The sequence below is a fragment of the Arvicanthis niloticus genome, chromosome 7, assembly GCF_011762505.2.
Source record: "Arvicanthis niloticus isolate mArvNil1 chromosome 7, mArvNil1.pat.X, whole genome shotgun sequence".
Taxonomy (NCBI): Eukaryota; Metazoa; Chordata; class Mammalia; order Rodentia; family Muridae; genus Arvicanthis; species Arvicanthis niloticus.
Genome location: NC_047664.1, coordinates 20,119,991 through 20,141,124, shown reverse-complemented (window position 1 = coordinate 20,141,124; position 21,134 = coordinate 20,119,991). Strand labels below are relative to the sequence as shown.

General features: G+C 46.8%; 1 long non-coding RNA gene across 1 annotated transcript; it reads right to left on the bottom strand.

Annotated features, from left to right (window-relative positions):
* Positions 1–16,487: 16,487 nt before the first annotated feature.
* On the bottom strand, positions 16,488–17,928 carry LOC143443035 (uncharacterized). The gene is made up of 2 exons (XR_013111722.1): positions 17,808–17,928; positions 16,488–16,856 (listed from the first exon to the last, which is right to left on the bottom strand). It is a non-coding gene; the product is annotated as an uncharacterized LOC143443035 (long non-coding RNA).
* Positions 17,929–21,134: the final 3,206 nt, after the last annotated feature.

Sequence of the window (21,134 nt, the reverse complement as noted above, 5' to 3'; positions counted from 1 at the left end):
TTCCTGGCTGAAATTACTTCTCTGTTTTAGCCTAAAATTAGATTCCTGCCTGAACTTACTTACTTTTCATGATTCCAATGTCAGATTCCTACCTAAAGCCCATTTCCTTATCCTTAGCCAATGTCAGATTCCTGCCAAACAGTCCCAAAAGCTCTCCACACTTGCTAAACATCTCTGACTACCTGCCTGTAGGAGCAGCCACTGCCCACGGCTCCTCCCAAGACCTCACATGGTTGCCAGGTTCTCCTGTCTCCAAAGCATGGCGAACTCCCTCTCCCTTCCTTGCATCTCCCTTTTTTCTCCAAGGACCCAAAAGTCCTGTCTATACTTTCAAACCAGCATTTTGCCCATGGCTTCTTTACTGTCTGATCAAGAACCAATTGGGGAACAGGACCTTAGCATCAGAACTTCCCCTATATCATAGCTTTTAAATTAAAATATACCTCTTTAGTGATTTTTTAAAAAAAAAAAAATGAAACTATTACATCTATTCTGTGAAAAAAAGGAAAGTTAGAATATGCAAAGAAACAAAAAAGAAGCAAATGAAAAACATTCCAAGTCCACTCTGCATTAATGCATACATGCAACTTAATACATATTCTGCCAGTTTTTTCCTAATGTATGTTAATGTCTGGATGCAAAAACTCTATATGGCTAGAAAGCACAAATAAGACCATGTGTAGTTATCTCAACAACTACATTACTAGTTTCTAATATTTTAAAGATTTATTTTCTGTTTTTACTTCTGCGTCTGTATGGGCACGCACAGATGAGCGTAGGTGACCATGGCTATTACCAGAGGCACTAGGTTCCCTAGAACTAGAGTTATAAAATACAGCCACCTGATGTGTTGGGAGGAGCTCGTGGGTCCTCTGCAAGAACAGTTAAGTACTCTGATCTGCTAAGACGTTTCTCTAGCACTAGTTTTTACTTGGTAAAATATCTGCCTTTTGGTTTGGGTTTTTTTTTTTTTTTTTTTTTTTGATTATAATTACACCCCTCCCCCTTCCCTTTCCTCCCTCCAAATCCTCACATATACAACAGTCCTGCTCTTCCTCAAATTCTTGGCCTCTTTTTTCATTAACTGTTATTAATGCATATATATGTATATACATACATATATATTCCTAAATATAACCTGTTTATTCCATGTAATGTTACTTGTATGTATGTTTTCAGGGCTGTTTGGTACTGGATAGTGGTATGCTCTTCACCAGGAAAGAGTGCCTCTTCCAGTCCAGCTTTCCACAGCTGTCTGTAGTTCTTCTATAGGGTTGGCATCTGTTCTATTTATACTATGGCTATATCTGTCCAGAACCTTTTCTTTCTGGGCTTCCTTGAGAACAGTGTGGTTACTTGCCTCACATCTGGCTTTGAGTTCTATCTGACACACTCCAACATGAGCCCATGATGAACTGCTCACAGGAAAGGGCTTCAGGGCAGTCCCTTAGATAAGGCTGGCTTCTGGGAGCTGCTATTCGGAGAGAAACCCTCGTTTCCATATCCACGGGTTAACTGAGCAGCCAGGAGCATCCTGCCCGTGTAGCCTTGGTAAGCTCTGCCTCAAAATGAACTGCAGCCTTCCACGTGAACTGGTTCTTTGTGCTTGTAGACATCCTAATCACACAGGAAAGGCAGAAGGCAAATAGGCATTAGCCTAGCACCTGGCCAGCTATGAGTGCTGCTCTCCATATCACTTGCTGGACTAAAATGGGCGGGAAGCAGCATAGTAGGACTTTCCGTTCCTGTTTGGAGAGGCTTTACTGACCTCCACACTGGGCTGAGATTGAAACCAAAACACGAGTGCTGAGTGCTGTTGTCCGCCTCAGAAGAGACTGAGAGAAAGATGTGGCATTCTCTGTGGAGACAGGTCCGGAAACGTCCTCATGTGGCCAGAAAAAAAAAAAACAACAACAACAAAAAACTGCTATTACAGAGAAAGAGACCTGAAACTGTCGTGGGCCCGACCTTTCTTTGTTCTCGCCCTCCTTGTGTGGGTGGAGAACTGCTTTAGAGCAAGTAACCTCAGGTAAATGAGAAAAGTGACAGTCAGTCAGAGGCAGAGCTCAGCAACCCAGATAGGAAGGGAAGGACCAGATTTTTCAGATCCACTCATCCAGTGAGGGCCAGGGATGCGACCAGGCTTCTGTAAAGCAGCCGCTAAAGCCAACCTTATCTCAGACATAGCCTTTGAAACCCTTTCCCATGAGCCAACCAGTGTACACACATATTTTCACAAACACCATGACCTTTACCTAACAGAATCTGGGGGAAGCCGAAGCACTCGCTCCCACTTTGAAGTGCTTCAGCACACAGGCTCACATGGCTAGCCCACTGCCACCTGAATCATTTTTTCCAGATGTGGTGAGAGGGAAGGCAACCAGTTGGTATTGTGGGGAAAGTCCTGGATTCAGTTGTCAGTCAGAGGCAGGCTCGTCACACTGACTGCAGCTGCTGGTGGTCCTGCCTCCTCATAGAGCCTTTTCCTCTGTGACAGGCCGGGGCAGAGTCCAGGTCTGGCAATTTGCACAGAAGATGCATGTACTCTTAAGGTAAAAGAGTGCACGGATTTTTTTTTTTTCAACCTAAGGAAAACACTCTGCAGTGCAGGTCCTTTATTTCTTTTTTGTACGGTACGCTGTGGATTCCTAGGGAATGGGCTCCAGCAGCTCAGGCTTGTTTCTTCTTCTGATCGCTCTCCTTCACCCGCTTCAGGAAGCTGTTTCTGCTCTTCGAGGGCTTGATGTGCTTGGTCCGCACACTGATCCTCTTGGCCAGAATCTCGCCCTTAACTTGCATGTTTACAGTGATGCCCACGGCATGCTGGGTGACGTTGTAGACTTCCGGTTTTGCCGAGGTAACACTTATGGGGCATTCCTCTTTGAACAGCACCCATTCCCTTGAAGTCTACAATATCACCCTTCCTGTAGATTCGCATGTATGAGGCCAAAGGAGCAACTCCATGTCTCCTAAAAGGCCTAGAGAACATATACCGGGTGCCTCTCCTCTTTCCGTTTGTGTTTGTCATTTTGGTGAGTTAACTGGAAGATGGCTGCCCGAGTGCATAGGATTTACAAAGGGAAAAAACTTTAGAGATAGAGTCAAACTATATACCCCAGGCTGGCCTCAAACTTGCAATCCTCCTTGCACTCTCACCTTGCACCCCCATCTCGAGTTGGAATAAAGGTCGGGACAACACACTGAATGTGAGAATCGGCATTGCTGCGGCCGCCATCCTCCTCCTCCTCTCCCTCCTCCTCCTCCTTCTCTCCCTCCTCTTATTGTTGCTGTTGCTGCTGCTTTTAGGCAGAACCTCTCTACATGGTCCTGGCTGTTCTAGAACTCCTATGTAGACCAGGCTGGTCTTGAATTCACAGAGATCCACCTTCCTCTGCCAATGAACTACCTCTTAGTCCTACATCTAAGCAAGTTAGGTAATGATGTCTCTGGGCCCCAGGTTCCTCACACATCAAACAAATATAAACATGCTTCAGCTACTTTTCCTGTTGCTGTGAGAAACTTCTTGACAGAAGGAACTTAAAGCAGGGCCCAAGACATGGCTCAACATTAAGAGCACCGGCTGCTCTTCCAGAGTACCCTGGTTTGGCTCCCAACACCCACATGGGGAGGCCCACAACTGTCTCTAACTCCAGTTCCAGGGGGTTCTCACACTCTCTTCTGGTCTTTTTGGGTACTCCATGCACACCACAAAGGCAAAGCACTCAAACACATAAAGTAATCTGAAAAGAGAGGAGGGAAGGAAGACAGACGAGAGCAACTTATGGTGAAAGGTTTGGCTCCCAGTCTGAGGCTACAATCCATCACGGTGGGGAGACAGGGCGCCAGGAGCCTGAGGCGGCTGGTCACAGCACACTCTCGGTCACGAAGTAGAGCAGAACAAAGGCTTGTGCTCGGCTCACGTCCTCATTTTTTATTTAATTTTATTTTATGAGTGTATTCCTTGCATGATTGTCTATGTACCACACTTATGCATGGCACCCGAGAAAACCAGAAGAGGTCCTTGGGTCCCCTAGAACTGGAATTCTAGATGTGGGTGGGTTCTGGGAACTGAACCCAGGTCCTGTGAAAGAGCAGCAAGCATTTCTAACCACTGAGCCATCTCTCCAACCCCTCATTTTTCCTTTCAATATAGTCCCAGGTCCCATCCCAGGAACAGTGGGACCCACACAGATCTTCCCAACTCAACAAACTGAATCAAAGCAATCTTCTTTAGGCGTGCCCACCTCAATGGATGGTTCTCGATGTCTTCAAGTTGACAACTGAGATCAAGCATCACACCAGCCTTGCCTTGTCCCACTGAGATGCAGAGAAAATGAGATGGGAAAGCCACTGGAGCATGAAGGGGCTGAGCCATCAGCACAGAAAGGCTGAGCCATCAAATATTTCTTGTTGTCCATGTTAATGGTGTCTTATTTGAGCTGACAGCCTCCAAGTATGCCTGTCTTCTCCAGGCCTGTCTTCTTGTAGCTGTCAGTTGTCTTGGGCACCTGTACCAAACAGTTCCTGCAGGGTCTTGACTGCCCTGCACAGCTGTGTTTCGCTTCTCAGCCTGGCCGGACTGGATGTGTGGTGGGTGTAAATCGTTTTCTCAAGCAGGAACCCTGCACAGCACACCTTGTGCCCACCAGAGCCTGCCGCTCTCCCTGCTTTGTGGCATAGCAGAGATCCTGCATCTCATTGGTTTTCTGCTTTCTCCTTATGACTCATTTTCGTCAGAGTTTCAGGAAAGCACATGGAGACTTCTTGATTCAGTTTTCTTCTCTCTGCCAGGCTGACATTCTGTGCCTTGTCTACTTTCCCCAGGGATGGAACAAGGCCAGGGAACCTGAGATTGCCAGATGCCTGTCCTGTCCCCTCAGGACATAGGTTAGAGCAACTCTCCAGTAATGGGCCTCAGTTACTGCTGTCTCCTGACAAAAGTAGAAACCTTGCCCTTCAAGAGAGGAGTTCTGCTGAGATTTCTCCCCTGGTAGCCCCAGCCTTGGTGTTTGTTCAACATCAAGTGTTGTGGCCTTTACTCCACCTCAACGCTTTGCCTCAACGCTGTGGTCAAGAGAGAGAGTGGGACTGCAGGGGCAGGAGACTCGAAGAACGGAGACAAGACAGAGTGTGATCAAGTCTCTTTTTCTGAAGGGAATTCTGAGGTATTTATATACACAAGCAGGAGAACACAGGTGAAAACACTTTACCACGTGCACCATACAGCTGAGGTCACTAAACAGCAAAACAAGCTATGTGGGATAAACAATATATTTATCAGAGTGTGCTTCAGCTGTTATAGGCTTTTGACAACCAAGTCTTTCATCAGGGTACATGGTTCCAGATGGCTGCAAAGTTGATCTAGCCGCTTTCTACTAAAGTCGGCTCCCAACAATCAAGGAACATCAAGGAGATTCTAGGAGTTGCCTTGGTCTTCAAGAATAGCATCTGTGCTCCCAGAGAGTTAGGGCCAACTTGAGTGGTCTCTGATAGTTCACATTTGCTATTTAGACCACCTCACAAGTCTTTTCCTACTTATGAACTACAGAACATGGCTCACATGCTTATCTAGGGAAACCCCCCCAAAGTGAAGGTTTTAAACTGGACAGAACCACTTTGTCAGTGAAGGCTTCTAAGAGGGGTGACTGGGGCAAGTTTATGATGGGAAGAAGGCAGGCCTAGCCCTGAAGCTGCCTTGAGGAGTGGCCTGGATGGGGCCTAATCAGCAGGGAAGCTGGTGAGTTATCCTTGATCTGTGGTATCCAAGGAAATTAGGAAGGGGTAGAGGCCAGCTGCCAAGATACATAGTTCTAAGGAATGGACCTAAGATTAAACTTAGGCCCTTGACCTAAGAGTCAGAGAACACAGGGATAAAAATATCAAAGTCTAGAGCAGTCATGATGACTGTGCTCTCCAGGGAGGTTGGAGGTGTAGTTCTTCTCCCTGGCACCTCACCTGAACCAGGGACAAGACACTGACACATAACCATCATTTTATCGATTGGGGACCAAGCAGTTACAACGTACATCAGGCATCCAAGATTCAAGTGAACGGTACATGCCAGGTCTCCTGCTAGGTACTGTCCCAGGAACTAACTAGCTCTTGTAGTTCTTAGACAGTGTCCCTATTTGACAGGTAAGGTCTATAAAGGTGACCAGGGGTATGAATACAAGTCTACCAGTCTAATCTCCATGGACATTAAAAAAAGAAAGAAAGAAAGAAAGAAAGAAAGAAAGGAAAAAACAAAAAACAAAGAAACAAATGAAGAACAAAAATAGCATCTCTCTGATGCTGGAGTTCACCAATTTGGTTAGGAGCTGGCCAGCAAGCCCCAGGGATATCCCTGTCTCCATCTCTGGCTGTGGAATTCTAGGCTTGCTTTGGCTCTCACTCCTGTGCTGGTATGTAAAAGTAAACTCACGTCCTAACTCTTCACAGCAAGGACTTTACTGGCCTGTCACCTCCACACACCTGTACCTTTCTACCTCCGGCAGCAGAGCTAAGTTGGCCCTGCTCTCCAACTGACCAGGTGGCAAGTTAGCAATTAGCTTTGGGTCTCCAGGACCATCTCACACCCGGGGCTGCTGGGGTAACTCCCTCCTTGACCTATTCTGCCACCTCTGACCCCTAAACAAATCTCAGTGAGAGAGAGGAGGGGGGAACAGCCAGGCATGGAAGGGGCACGAGCAGACTCTCTGTAGCAGGGTTCTCAGTCCCGGAGCTTGTTTTGAGGATATTTAAGAATGACCAGTATATAAAAAAATAAACCAGAGGTAAACATACCACCTGTATGCTTTCTGCTCTGTTCTCTCTTTGGTGGGTAGCATCCTGTCCACAGACCAGTAGTAACGTCCAGAGAGGGACTGACTGTACTTGTCACTCAACCAGTGGTGACAGCAGTGGGATTCAGACCAGGCTGTGAGACTTCCACACTCAGGAGACACCCTTCCAGTAATTACCTGAGTCAGGCATTATGGATTATGCCTGTAATCCCAGTGCATAGGAGGCTGAGGCAGGAGGTTCACTGCAAGTTCAAGGTCATTGATCAGGGGCTACACAGTGAGTTCCAGGATGAAATAGGGTGAGATACTGTCTTAACCCTGATTTAAAAAAGAAAAAGAAAGAAAGCTGGATGTAGTGACCATAGAGCTTCTTTTCTATTGCTGTGATAAAACATCACTGAGGCAACTTATAAAAGAGAGAGTTTAACTGAGCTTGCTGCCCGAGAAGGAAGGGAGCTGAAGCAGCAGCTGCGAGTGCAGAGTGCAGATCGAGGATCTCGATGCTCAAGCATAAAGCGCCCTGGGAGCGGAGGGAGGCTTCTGGGACCTCAAAGCCTGCCCCTGCAACTCACCTCTAACAAGACCATAGTTCTTAATCCTTCCTAAACAGTTCTACCAACTGGGATTCACGTGTTCAAACGCATGAACAATTTTTATTCAATCACCATGGAAGCCAAGCCTGTCCTCCCAGCATTTGGGAGGTCGAGGCAGGTCATACTTAGCCATGCTGTGGGTGTGAGACCAGCTTGGACCACAAAGAGAAAGAATCATGATGAAACAGGGGTCTCACACATAGGAATCAACGCTCTTCCTCACGGGGTTGGGAGAATTAAACAAGTTGTTTGGGGGAAGTGTTTTGAACAGTGTCTGGCACACAGGAAGTGCCTAGGTACAGGCCAGTACTATTAGTGGCTTTGCACACCTCCTGTCCTTATACAGTAGGAAGGAAGCTTAGGTGGAGTCATGTGACAAAACAGAATGAAGACCACATGGCAATGTGGAATTAAAATCAGGGTTGTACACCATGTCGCTACAACCATGTACTCTAATTTATTTGTTTTTTCTTTTTTAATGTATGTATGTATGTGTACGCACACATGAGTGCAGTTACCTGAGGTGGCCAGAAGAGGGTACCAGCTCCCCTAGAACTGGAGTAGGCAGCTGTGACTCTCCCTTCATGGGTGCTGAGAATCTGTCTCCTGTAAGCACAGCCAGTACTCTTAACTGCGGGGCCATCTCTCCAAACCGTTTTTATAAAATAGTCTTGAGTTATTATAAAAACAATATAACTCTGGGTCAAAAACTTTGAAGATGGGTGGGTGGCCTCATGTCTCCACTGGGGACCCTGTCTATCTACTGGAAGTGGTCTCTTGAGATTCCATCTCCCTACTGTTGGGCATTTTGGCTTGGGTCATTGCCCATTGAGTCCTGGGAGCTTCTCTCATCCCAGGTCTCTGAGACTTTCTAGAGGTTCCCCCCTCTCTTCCCTCTCTTCTCTGCCCCCCTAGCTGCATATTTCCATTCATTCTCCTGGCCCTCTGGGCTTCTCTCCTGTCTCCCTGCCCCCTATACCTGATCCTGCACCTTTTTCAAAAATTTTGACTCAGAATTGTTCCTGTCTAAAGGAAATACAGAGACAAAAATGGAGCAAAGACTGAAGGAAAGACCATCCCATGGGCGGGCACCAAACCCTGACACTATTACTCAATGTTATGTTGTACTTGCAGACAGGAGGCTAGAATGACTGTCCTCTGAGCGTCTCTACCAACTGCTGACTAAGACAAACGCAGATACATACAGCCAATCATTGGACCATTGGACTGAGGTTGGGGACCCCCTATTGAAGAGTTAGGAGAAGGACTGAAGGGGATTGCAAATCCCATAGGAAGAAGACCAACAATATAAACTAACCGGACTCCTCAGAGCTCCCAGAGACTAAGCCACCAACCAAAGAGCACACACAGGCTGGTCCATGGCCCACAGCACACGTAGCAGAGGATGGCCTTGTCTGGTCTTAGTGGGAGAGGATGCTCCCAATCCTGTAGAGACTTGATGCTCCAGGGAAGGTCCTTCCCAGGAGGGTGGGGGAGGTCAGGTGTGAATGAGTGGATGGATGCATGGGGGGTGTTGAGGAGCACCCTCTCAGAGGCAAAGGGGAGGGGGAAGGGGGACAGGGAAGGGAGGCAACATTGGAATGTAAATAAATTAATTAATTTAATAAATAAAAATGAAAACAATACAAATCTCCCATGTCCTATATACAGGTTCCTCTTTGTCATAGTTGTAGGACAGTTATCCTAACTAAAGGAACAGTGTGATGTTTACTGTGAACACCAAAGTCTAGAGGAGCCTGCCACATGTTCTTGTATCCTAGAAAGGTGGATTGGGCGTGCAAACGTGGATAGAGGCCCAGGGCTGGGGGAAATGTCAGAGGTTGGGTGACATTCGTGACTCACTTGATTTCAACCACACTTCCTCCGAGGGAGGTTTCCAGTCTTCCTCTCTGCCACAGGTTTCACTTCTTTATTATTGTTTTTTTTTAAAGTTTGTTTTATTTTATGTGTTGGTGGGAGTGTCTGCATGAGTGTTTGTGCATGCCCCTTACCCCTGAAACTGGCGTTATAAACAGTTGTGAGCCATCATGTGAGCACTGGGAACTAAACCCAGGTCCTCTGCTGGCGAGAAAAGGGCTGTTAACTTCTGAGCCATCTCCCAGCCTCTGTCATAGGGTTTTTAATGCCTTTCAGAACTCTTGACCTCTCCTCCACTCTTCACACTGGGACATTTTTATTATAAACTAAAGTCCACATTCCATTGCAGTGCCTGGTGTGTATCTAACCTTTTTCTGTTCCAGGATTTAACCTAGGATGCAATATCATGATAGTGCCAAGTCTCCTTTAGCTTCACTTGGATATGACAGTGTCTCCATTTTCTCATTTTTTCCCCAAAACACTTTATTTATCAGTATTTGTATATACATACATACTTATACATGTATACATATATACATACATATATGAATCATTTTTTATGACCTTGATAGTTTTGATGAGTTCTAGCTAGGTAATTTAAGATTAGTCTTCAAATGAGATTTGCCCAAAGTTTTCACGCAATAGAACTAGGTCTGGGACCATAAGGAAGAAAACCACTGGAACAAAGTCTTTTCATCACACTGACAGAGGCTCACTTCTCTCTCTTCTTTTTCTTTCTTTCTTCCCTCCTTCCCTCCTTCCTTGCCAGAGGAGCCTGGCAGCATCTCTATGTTCTTGTGTCCTGGAAAGGGAGATTGGGCATGGACAGAGGGAGTGAGCCAGGGCGGGGGCGGGGAGGAGGTCAGAGGTTAGGTAGCACTATGACTCATTTACATATCAACTTCATTTCCTCTCTCTGTCTCTCTCTCTCTCTCTCTCTCTCACACACACACACACACAAGATAGGGTTTCTCTGTATAACTCTGACTGTCGTGAAACCTCAAACTCAGATCTGCCTGCCTCTGAAGTTCCCGTCTCCCTAGCGCTAGGCTTGAGGTACACGCCACCACACTGTCCTTGGTCATCTTATCAAGGAGGTAGGTGTCTGTCAAATACCCACTGTAAAGTTACCCTTGCTTCTGTAGAGGATACAGGTTCAGTTCCCAGTACCCACACGGAGCAGCTCACAACTGACAATTCCAGTCCCATGGGATCTTGTAGGCCGCTGACCCGACTCGGCTGGTCAAGATGGTGCCAGCTTCTGGTATGATCTACTGGAAAACAAGTGCACTGCGCATGCGATCACCCTTGGGCCAACTCAGTTTTGGTGCCAACCCCTCCTGAGCGGGGTATGCTAATGAGGCACTGCAATTCTGACCAATCGAGTACCTCCACGCACTTTCCCCACCCAGGGCTGAGGGTATATAAGCAGCTCGCCCTGGGCACTCAGGGTTCCCTGGAAGAATGATGAAGCGCTTCTACAATAAAGGCTGTTGAGAAGGATCTGGTTGTTAGCGTCTTCTTTGCTGGTTGAGTGGGGCACGACAGGATCTGACATCCTCTTCTGGCCTTTGGAGACACCAGGCATGCACACAGTACACATATATACATGTTGGCAAAACATCCATAAACATAAAAACAAAGTCGTAAATCTTTGAAGTTACTCTCTGCCCTCTTTGCACATAGCTTTTGAAGGAAGTCAGCTCATACATCACAGACTTACAGAGTTAGGCTGTGTGTTACACAAGTTATCAGGGATTTTCCTGCATAGGGAGAATTGTCAACGTAAAATCAATACTTTGGGTTTTGTGGGTATAATCTGGCACCAGGCATCTCTATGATGCCCAAGCTGGTCTCAAACTCACAGGCTCAAGTGATCTTCACATCACAATTTTTTGTTTGTTTGGTTTTGAATCACAAGGCCAAGCCAGTAAGAATCCACATGGCTTGTGCACTCTCTCACCTAATCAGAAAGTCACTAATTCACCCAGGAGAGGGGTCACATGTAGTAAAGACTTGTTCATGACCCATCTGATGTTGAGCACACACACCTGCATGCCTCTGCCCCCACACACATACACACATACACACCAGGAAAAGTTAAAAGTTGTACTTTCGAGTTAGAAAGCTGCAGAGTGGGCAAGATGGCTCGGCGTGTAAGGCACACTCAGAGACCTGAGTTCAATCCCTAGGATCCTTGTAGAGGTGGGAGGAGAGCACTGACCCCCACAAAGCTGTCCTATGATCTCCACAAACATGCCTTCCCCAAGACAGGCATCATGCACGTAGAGTGATGACGATGATAATGAAGTGACGTTTGAGGAAGACATCGGAAGAGACCTGCAGACACCTTTGCGGCAGGGCCTTCTAGAGTAGATAGCATCAGGTAAATCTGCTGAGTGGTTACAATACAGGGTGTAAGAAATGGACTGCAAAGATGTATTTTTTTAAAAAAATAATTTTTTTATTTTTAAGTGTGTGTGTGTGTGTGTGAGAGAGAGAGAGAGAGAGAGAGAGAGAGAGAGAGAGAGAGCAGGACTGAGAGTCGGAGGCAGTAGTGGATGCTAGGAGCAGAACATGGGGCCTCTGAGCCACCCATCCCTCAATTCCCTTTGGTTCCATCATCTTTTGACATCAAGGAGCCTTGGTAGAGCTGAAAGCTGTGAACTGGGGTCCATGAGCTCTACTCCCACTGAGGCAAGACAGGGGGACAGGAAAAGTTAGAGGGCTTGAGAAGGAAAAGAAACGCCTCATCCAAGTCTTGGTGAAGCATTTTGCTGTGTAAGAAACAGGAATTTCAGCACAATTAGCATCTGCTAGAGAGAATACTTCCTTCATGTGCATACCTTCATTAGGCTTAAGGTCTGGGTCTATTCAACCTTCAGTAGAGCCTCCTTCTTCTACCAGACATTTTCTGGGAATATCAACCAGACTGTTGAATTTGCTTACAATAAAGATCTCCTAGTTTCTGGCATTTAGGTCACCCATGGTGTTATCAAATGCTATCCTGTCCAGTGGCCCTCAGGAACCAGTCTGTCATTGAAATAGGTTCATTAGGCACCCTTTAAACATGATAGCTTCGAACGCTCAAGAATCCTATACATGACTATCGTAAAGGCAGTGAGGTGCCCCTCAGATCAGTACACGCCTATGTTTGCCTTCTGTGTCTCTCTTTCTATATTATAGCGTCTTTGTTAAACCCCCGACTCTCCTTCATACTGACTAGTCCTGAAATCCTTTTCTGACCCAAAGCCACAGATCTCAGGCCCAAGCTGAAACCTCGAAGAGACTGGGAGAACTCTGAAGGCTGCTGTAGGCGACAGTGGGGAGCTCTGCCTCTTGCCCCTGCCCTTGCTCAATGCTAACACCCCACAGTAGCTCAAGGCTTTGTGCCAAGCCCACAGACTGCTCCCCTGAGCTGCTGTGGTGACCTAAGGGAGGGCTCCTAGAACACGATCTGGGAAATGTCACGCGCAGAGTAGTGCAGGTGATAGCTAAGTCTGTGGTAACTAGGCTGCTAACACTCCCGGGAGGAAGGGTAGATCCTGACAGGACAGTCTAGTCACAACTCTTCCCTGCCAGGTGCATGTGGTCCTTGTGGTACCTGATCGTCCAAAAGGTGAAAGGTTAACAGAGGGTGGGGACAGCGGAACACGGCTTGTGAGTCAGCCATGCTGGGACTGGGACATGCTGATAGTGCAGTTTTACCCTGTAATTAAACCCAATAAATTCATGGGCTTGCCAAGCTGGACAGAGCACTCTGGTCTGTTGGTGTCTCTTCACTCTAGGAAGTCATGTGACAGTCCTTGTGAGGACAATGTTTTAGCTGAGAAAACTGGCACTTTATAGCAAACCTTAGTTCACTCACCAAGGTCTAAAAGCTTAGGTTTTGCTGGGCATAACAACTCACTCACGCCTTGATCCTGGTGCTCAGTAGGTGTGTTTGTAGCTAGCCTGATCTACACAGTGAGTTCCAGCCGGTCAGGGCTACATCTCAAAAACAAGATATCCCAGACATTTTGTGTCTCATTCAGAGCTAGGGCTCTTGGGATGACATGAGGTCTGTGTCTCCTCGAATAATGGCCATTTTCTTTCCCTTTAGTAGAGCATGAGCCAGAGGTTAGGCTTCCCACAGACCTGACAGGATAGCAGGTGATAACACCATGGATCATCTGGTTGCCAGAAGCTGGGTCAATATTCCACGAAAATGTGTGGTATTGAAATGAGGCCTTGCTGAAGGTTGAATAGACCCTGACTTAAGCCTAACAAAAGTCTACGTATGAAGGAAGTATTTTCTCTAGCAGATGCTAATTGTGCTGGAAGTCCTCTGTGTATGTCTGTGTGGAGGCCAGATGTCACCCAATGTTCTACTCTCTCTCTCTCTACTTTTACGTCTCTCACTGAACCTGGAGGTCACTGGCCCAGAAGATGCTACTGACCCCACCTCCTGAGGACTGGGATTGTAGGTACAATCCACCACACTCCACTTTTTGATGTGGTTGCTGGAGAGCAAACTTGAGTTCCCTTACTGACAGGGCCATCTCTACAACCCTCGTTTTTCTCTTTCCTATCTGGTTTTCAGACACTATCCTAAACCCTAAGCCTACCTCCCCAACAGTTTCTCGCTCTTTCTCTGGAGGACACTCCCCACCACAAGCAATCTCTTGCAGACTTCCCTCACAAAAAAAGACTGCCTCTTGACCTCTAACAAAGGCAAGACATTCCTTGACAGCAACAAAGAATATCTGACCTGTTTTGTCTCTCTCTCTCTCTCTCTCTCTCTCTCTCTCTCTCTCTCTCTCTCTCTCTGTGTGTGTGTGTGTTTCAGATTTGAGTGACACTGTCTGCAAATTTCCTTCTACATGTTTCTAAATCTTTTTTTATTTCTGAGGCTAAGAACCTGCCAAGGAGACGCCACATTGGAGGGGGGTGAGGCTGGTGCTCTTTCCACCTTATTATACACCAAGCGAGAGTCTCACTTGCACCCAGAGCTCACCACCAATTCTACAGTGAAGAACGCTTGCAGCCTTTCTTCTCAGATGTTTTAGAGAGGTTGTTGACCTTCACAACTCAGCACTGGTAATCTTACACTGTTGTAAATCTGGGGTCACTGTCGAGTTCCTCTGAACTAGGAGCTATGCATCTTTAGGGACTTTCGAGCGTCAGGTGGTTTGTTATAGATGCTTTCCCAGGACCCTACTCTTCCAATGTGCTTCCAGTGCCATGTCACTATTTCCTAGAAAGACAGAAATACCTTAGCGGGAATCTCTACAGATGTGGGAGAAACGTCAGGTGAAGGAGAGATGAGAACATTGTCTAGCCATGACCAAAGTTCCACATACGGAGTGAAAGGTTTGGGGTTTCCACATATGGATTGCAGGGGCTGGAAGGCCTCAGTGCTAGGCCAGGAGTAAAGATGAGGAATAGGGTGTAGTGTGGTGACTGAGGATAGACATCCATTCCTCTATGTAAAGGAGTCAAAACTGTCGACGAATCACCAAGAGAGACTATGAAGAGTAACCTAGAGTCTACTGCTAAACTCATGGAAGATGCCACCCTGGCTTTGTGTTTAACTCTGCCCCATCCAGCAGCCTCTTCATCTGCGTTTCCTGTTTCAGGCCAGCAGACCCCATCAGCATTTCTAACTGACTTCTGAAACTCTGCAGGGTCCTAACCCTCTGTGGCCTGTAACCAACATATGTACATACACTGAGATGTATTACTATATGATTTATGTTAGTATCAGGAACTAAGATTGGAATTCAGAACCTGTGTGCTCCTTGGTCAGGGCAATCAAGACGGGCAGGAAAATCTGGCAAATCACTGCCAAAGAAGCTAATATACCTGTGAATTTACTGTTAAATACATTTCGATGTGGTGTAGAGACAAAGGTGTTTGTCTATGTTTCTGACATCGTACTGTCCCAGCAAGCTCCAGAAATAATTTCAACTCCCTCACCTGGCAGAAGAACAAGTACCAGACTGTAATGCAACGGTTCATGCTGAGAGCCAGGTCTCAAAATGAATCATGAAATATGTGATAGACACCAAAGCAAAGCAGGGGCAGCTTGAAGTTAGAATCCAGGAGAACGATGGCTTGAAGAAGCTCCTGAGGTAGAGACCAGGGTCCACAGCTAACCATCAGCTAACCACCCTTCACCAGCAGCTCCCTCGTGCACACCAATGGGACAGGGTAGACAGAAAGGATACAATAGTGAGATGCCAGGGAACAGATGTGTCCCTCCTTTTCCTTCCTCGCTGCTATGGAGGGAGTCTGTCACCTAACTTCTTCAACAAATAGCACCAAGCTCACTCAAGGATCACCTATCGATCGCCAATTACTAACAAGGGATGGCTGGAACTGATCTTAGGAGGGAGCATGCCTGCCCCTACGGGATTTTTCATTCACTTTCTCAAGAAAACTCAAGAACAAATAACTAGATTGAAACTAAGTCAGTCTGTGTGATTAGTGCAACATCTTAGGAAACACTGTAGGAGTTTTAAACCACCATCGATTCAACTCACATATATCTTTCTTCTGTAAACAACACAGCGCTTGTTCATTCTGCAACTACCAACCGAGCTCGCTGGTTATGGGCTGGTCCCTGGCCAGAAACAACCTTTGGGCCCTTGTGGAACTTTCTACCCACTTTCACATAAAAACCAGGGGAGAACAAGCTAAACTCAAAATCAGTCTGTCAAGTTGTTAAATGACATTGTGAAAAACACCTAGAGAACCTTGGACTGCTGGAACAGGAAACCACCTATGCCCAGGACATTACTATGGTCCGTCCCACACAGCACCCCTGGTTCCAAGCAACCATCTAATGAGCAGGCAGGGGAGCTCATGGTGTCATGGAGTCAGAGACTGCAGTTTTAGTGTCAGATGAGACCTTGGGCCTTTGCTTTGCCACTAGCACTGCAGGTCTGTGTACTGGACTGGCCAAAGAGTTGTGCTCTCTGGAGGGAAGGGGAAGTCGATCGCTCTTCCACAGCTGCTGCTGCTCCAGAGTCCTGGCAGGCTTTGGGATGCTACTTTGGAACACTATGGGCTGAGGGGGCGTAAAGGGCCAGTGGGATGTGGTGCCTAGATGGCAGCTAGGAGCCAAGGTCGGGGCCACTGAGCAGGAAGCGACTGCGATAGGCTGAAACAGCTTTCAACGATGAAAGCTTTAGGAGAGAATTTTCTTCCCCAGAGTGTTTCGGCTGTATCAGAGGGGCACTCTCAGACGGTCTTTAATGAAATAGCTTGTGCAATTTATTCCCTGTGGATAGGGTCTCACATACATTTTAGGGTGGGCTGGGGTTTACAAACAGATGCTTTCTATTGGCTTGGTCTGAGATGTTAGGGATGCCTCATCTGCATGTGGAGGGGCTTCGGGTGTTTCCTCTATGTGACTGATTGCCACAATCCTCTCCATGGCGTGTCCTGGTCACATGTTTCAGGACAGGAACCTGGTCGGGAGTAGATGAAAATGCCTATTGTCCTCAGGTATGAGAGTACTGGGGTTTCTGAATCTGGTGACTTTCCCGAGTTTTCTGTCTGGTGGCAAGATCCACTGCTCCACATAGCACTAGGAAGGTCATAGAAAGTTCATCCCGTCCTGGAAGACACAGTAAAAGCACACTTCTGATGCTCAGTGGTCCTTCAGAGCTTCCTGGTGTAAGAGGAGGAATTTAAATCAGTGTGATACCCTTTCTCAAGACTTGGAATTGGAACCCATATACATTTTATTGATTTAGGCTCAATGAAACGTTATTCTAATACAAATTTACTAGGATATAACTTTCGATAGTTTTTTTATTGCTCTGATAAAATATATCACAAAAAATAAAGTAAGGGAGAATGCAGCAGGACACAGAGGGGAATGCTTTGTGGGTGGCTCTCTCTCTCTCTCTCTCTCTCTCTCTCTCTCTCTCTCTCTCTCTCCCTTCCACGCTCTCTCCCTCCTGCTTCCTTCCTAGATTTATTTTTTTTATTTATATGTATGTGTGTTGGCTGCATGTGTTTGTATACATCAGTGTGTAGGTCCCCACAGAGACCAGAAGGTGCCGTCAGATCACCTGGAGCTAGAATTATAGGCAGTTGTGAGCTGCTATGTGTGGGTGCTAGGAATTGAATAATAAGTACTCTTAACCTCTGAGCCATCTTTCCAGCCCTACTAGCTGGTTTTCTACATTTTCCTGTCATTTTATCTGTGATCCCAAACTCCAAAATGGTGCCACCACATTCAGCCCCCTCCCCCGCTGCCCCACCCCCACCCTATATAGTAACCTCTGGAAATACCTCACACATAATGAATTGAACATCTGTTTTATTAACCACCAAAGGCCCTTCTCAACCCAATTAACTTGGTAATGGAGATTAACCATCCTGAAGCCGCCCCTTGTCAAGGTGACGAGCAAGCACTCTTCTTTACTCTGAAATATCCTGTCCCAGCTTCCCACATATCTGTTTCACAATGAAAATGTGCTCACTCTCCCCAGTTTTAAGTTCCAGCATTGTTCAAAAGTCCAGAATCGAGTGTCCTCTGGGACTCAAGGTAAACTCTTACCTGAATTGTAGAAGCCAAAGGTCACTTAACATGCTTTCAAGATATACAGAGTAAACATTCCTAATACCAAAGCAAGGCCAACCCAAGTGGGGCAAAAATCACGTCCTGTACCTGTATCCAGCCTTCAGAGCTCATGGACGAAACCAAGTCTTCCAGTCTCATTTGTACCCTGCATAGCTTCTCTCTTGGCTGGCACTGCTGGACGCGTGTGGTTTCTCTTGGCGGGTGTTCCGGCATCTAGAACCCGGTTTGCTCGCACAGCTTCCTGCCTTGCCCTTTCAGGGAACACCCACAGGGACTCCAACCTGCTGCATGTTCACAGGCTCTCCTCTGAGATCAGATGCAAGCCTCTACGGCTATCACAGCTGTGGAGCGCTCCCGCTTGCCGCATGCTGTAAAGCCAGCATCGTGCGGAGCGGAGGATGCATCATCTAAAACCTGTGAGAAGTTGGGTCTTCTCATCCTGGAGCCTGAAGAGAGAGAAAGGCATCCCCATGGCTTCCTATCTTTTGCCACTTATGTTCTTTGCTTTTACTGCAAGTACATCCGTGTCTCTTCCAAGACCCAGGAACAAGGTCACAAGCTGTCCTCACTCGGACATCTTGGGGTAGGAATCTGAGGCACCCACAGCTGGATCAACCCAGAACTTAGGAAACGGATTGGGCTCTGGTGGTCTCAGTCATGACCAAAAACATCCACTTCAGCTAGCTTAGGCAAAAAAACAAAAAACAAACAAACAAACAAACAAAAAACCCAGAAAGCTCACATACCTGGAAGCCAGGACAGTACAGGTCAAGGGCTCAAAGGCTCTCCCATGCCTTACTTACTGCCTCCCCTTTCAATGGCTCCAGAGATTCATGGCCCTGATTCTCACCCTCAGGTCCCTAAAGGGTGCCTGTAACTTCACTAGCCCCATTTAATTATGCAAAAGAGCAGCTTTCATGTCACAGGCTGCCGGCAAGTCACGCAGGGGCACTTGTCATTCCTCCCACTCCCCACTTCCACCCCACATCCTAGGCACATCTGTCAAAAAACGGAAGGATGGACGACTGCTGCCTGGCGGGGCCAAAGCAGCAGCCACAACAATCCTCTCCATGGCAGCTATTTTCAAACACGAGAATCATCCCATCTCTGGGTAAAAATAGAGCCAAACACTCCAAAGTAGGAAAAGAGTCTGGGGAGGAGGAGAAAGCTGCCAAGAACAGCCATCCTGTAAATAAAGTTGTGTGCTGGCACAGAAAGGGCCTACTGAGGAGCAGTCATAGTTGCTGCGCTTGCCTGCACGCTGGCTGAGACAGTAGAGAGAGACTCAGCTCTGAAGCCTACTCTGAGAGCAGGCCAAGACTGCCTAGCTCGGGAAGGACCAGCTTCTCACAGGCTTGGGGGCTCTCTCCACCCAGCCCGCCCCTCCTCCTAAAGGTTACTCTTGCAGCAACTCTGCCCTAGTCAGTTGGGACTCACTCCTGCCTCAAGTACGCAACTATGTGGGTTATCTCTCTATCCTGTCCAGCGGGGTATTGTCCAGACCTTCAGCCAGAGGGACGTGGTCTAACACTACACATACTCCCTATGAGGCAAGACACTGCTAGCTTAGACACACCCAGTGCAGAGGAATCATCTGCTGCTTGCCCCTCTGCCCCCTACATTGAGTTCACCTGTCTTGTTTTGCTTGGTTGTTTTCTGAACTGGGGTCTTGCTACATAGTCTTGCCTGGCTGGTCTTGACCTGGCAGCCATCTTCCAGCCTTTGCCTCCTCGATGCTATGGCATATGCCACCATGTCCACCCTTTCTGATCCCTTCTTAAGGCATATATCCTTAATATCCGCAGATATTTGGAAGGGACAGCCAGTGACCACTGGAGTACTGGTCAGTATGAGCACAGGACAATGGGCAGTGATCGTGAAATAGCAGAGCAGCAGATGCTGACAGAGGCCACACTGCCATGGAAGCGAGCTAGTCACTGTTGAGCGGTTGTTACATGCCAGGTTCTGGACACTGTACACACTAATGCCTTTGTTTATCTGTACATTTCAAATGTACAAACACCCCTCGTGACATGTCCTAATTCCATGAGATACATGGAAAGAAAAAGGAAGACTGAGAAACAGAGCGGAGGCCAAGGAGAAAACAAAATTAAATGTCATGTGAGGCCTTAAATAAGGTGCCAAACCAACAATAAACAGACCTTAGAGAGAAGCACTGCCAACGGCCAACAAGCAGCTATAGCAGTGTTGATTTCCTGCTGTTGGCTGGTCCAACATTGACTTGATAATAGCACACAGTTAAAGAAAGCTGGAGAGAAGTACCTGGATGTTCTGTACTGTTTTTACAACTTTTCTGTGTCAAAAATTAATTTAAAATGAAACAATTTTAAGGGCAGCTGGAGAGGTGGCTTGGCAGTTAAGAGCACTTAACTGTAGCAGAGGGCTGGGTTCAGTTCCAAGCACCTACATGTTGGCTCACAACTGCAACTCCAGTTCCAGGGGGTCTGGCACTTCTTCTGACCTACTTGGGCTCCCACAGCATGTGGTGCACACACATATGCTCAGGCAAGTGTGTGTGTGTGTGTTGTGTGTACATGCCTGCACACGTATGCACGAGCAGGTGTATATGTGTTCGTGGGAGTGCATGCACACCCAAGTATTTTTTCAAAAACATACAGGCTGAAGAGATGACTCAGCAGTTAGAAGCACTTGCTGCTTGGGCAGGAAAGATAACTTCAAGGTTAAGAAAATTTGCTGCACTTGCAGAAGACCTGGATTCAATCTCTAACACCCAAAGGGTAGCTCACAACTATCTATTAACCCCAGTCCTGTAGGATCTGACACCATCTTCTGACCTTTGTGGACTCCAGGCATGCACATGGTGTGCAAACATACATGAAGGCAAAACACTCACGCACGCTAAGGTATAAGATAAATAAACATTATTAATACATTTTAAAGAGCATTCTCTGCAGAGAACCAGTTTGGTTCGCAGCATCCATGTTGCATTGCTCATTAACTGCTTGTAACTGTAGCTTCAGAGGATGACGTTCTCTCCTGGCCTCTGTGGGAACCTAGACACAGAGACACACACATACACGGCATAAAAACTAAGAGGAAAATTTTACATTTTAAATTATTTTTTTTAAGGTTTTCCAAATGAAGTCACTCAATAAGTCACTTACAATATTTAGCTCACTGGATCGGCCTACTGGCAATGAAAAGGTGCCCTGGGGTGAAATTAAACATACTTTTAAATTTTCCGACACATTACTTAAAACATGCCACATTTGGTTTTGTTGTTTTGTTGTTTTGTTGTCTTGCTTGGTAGCCCAGGCTGTC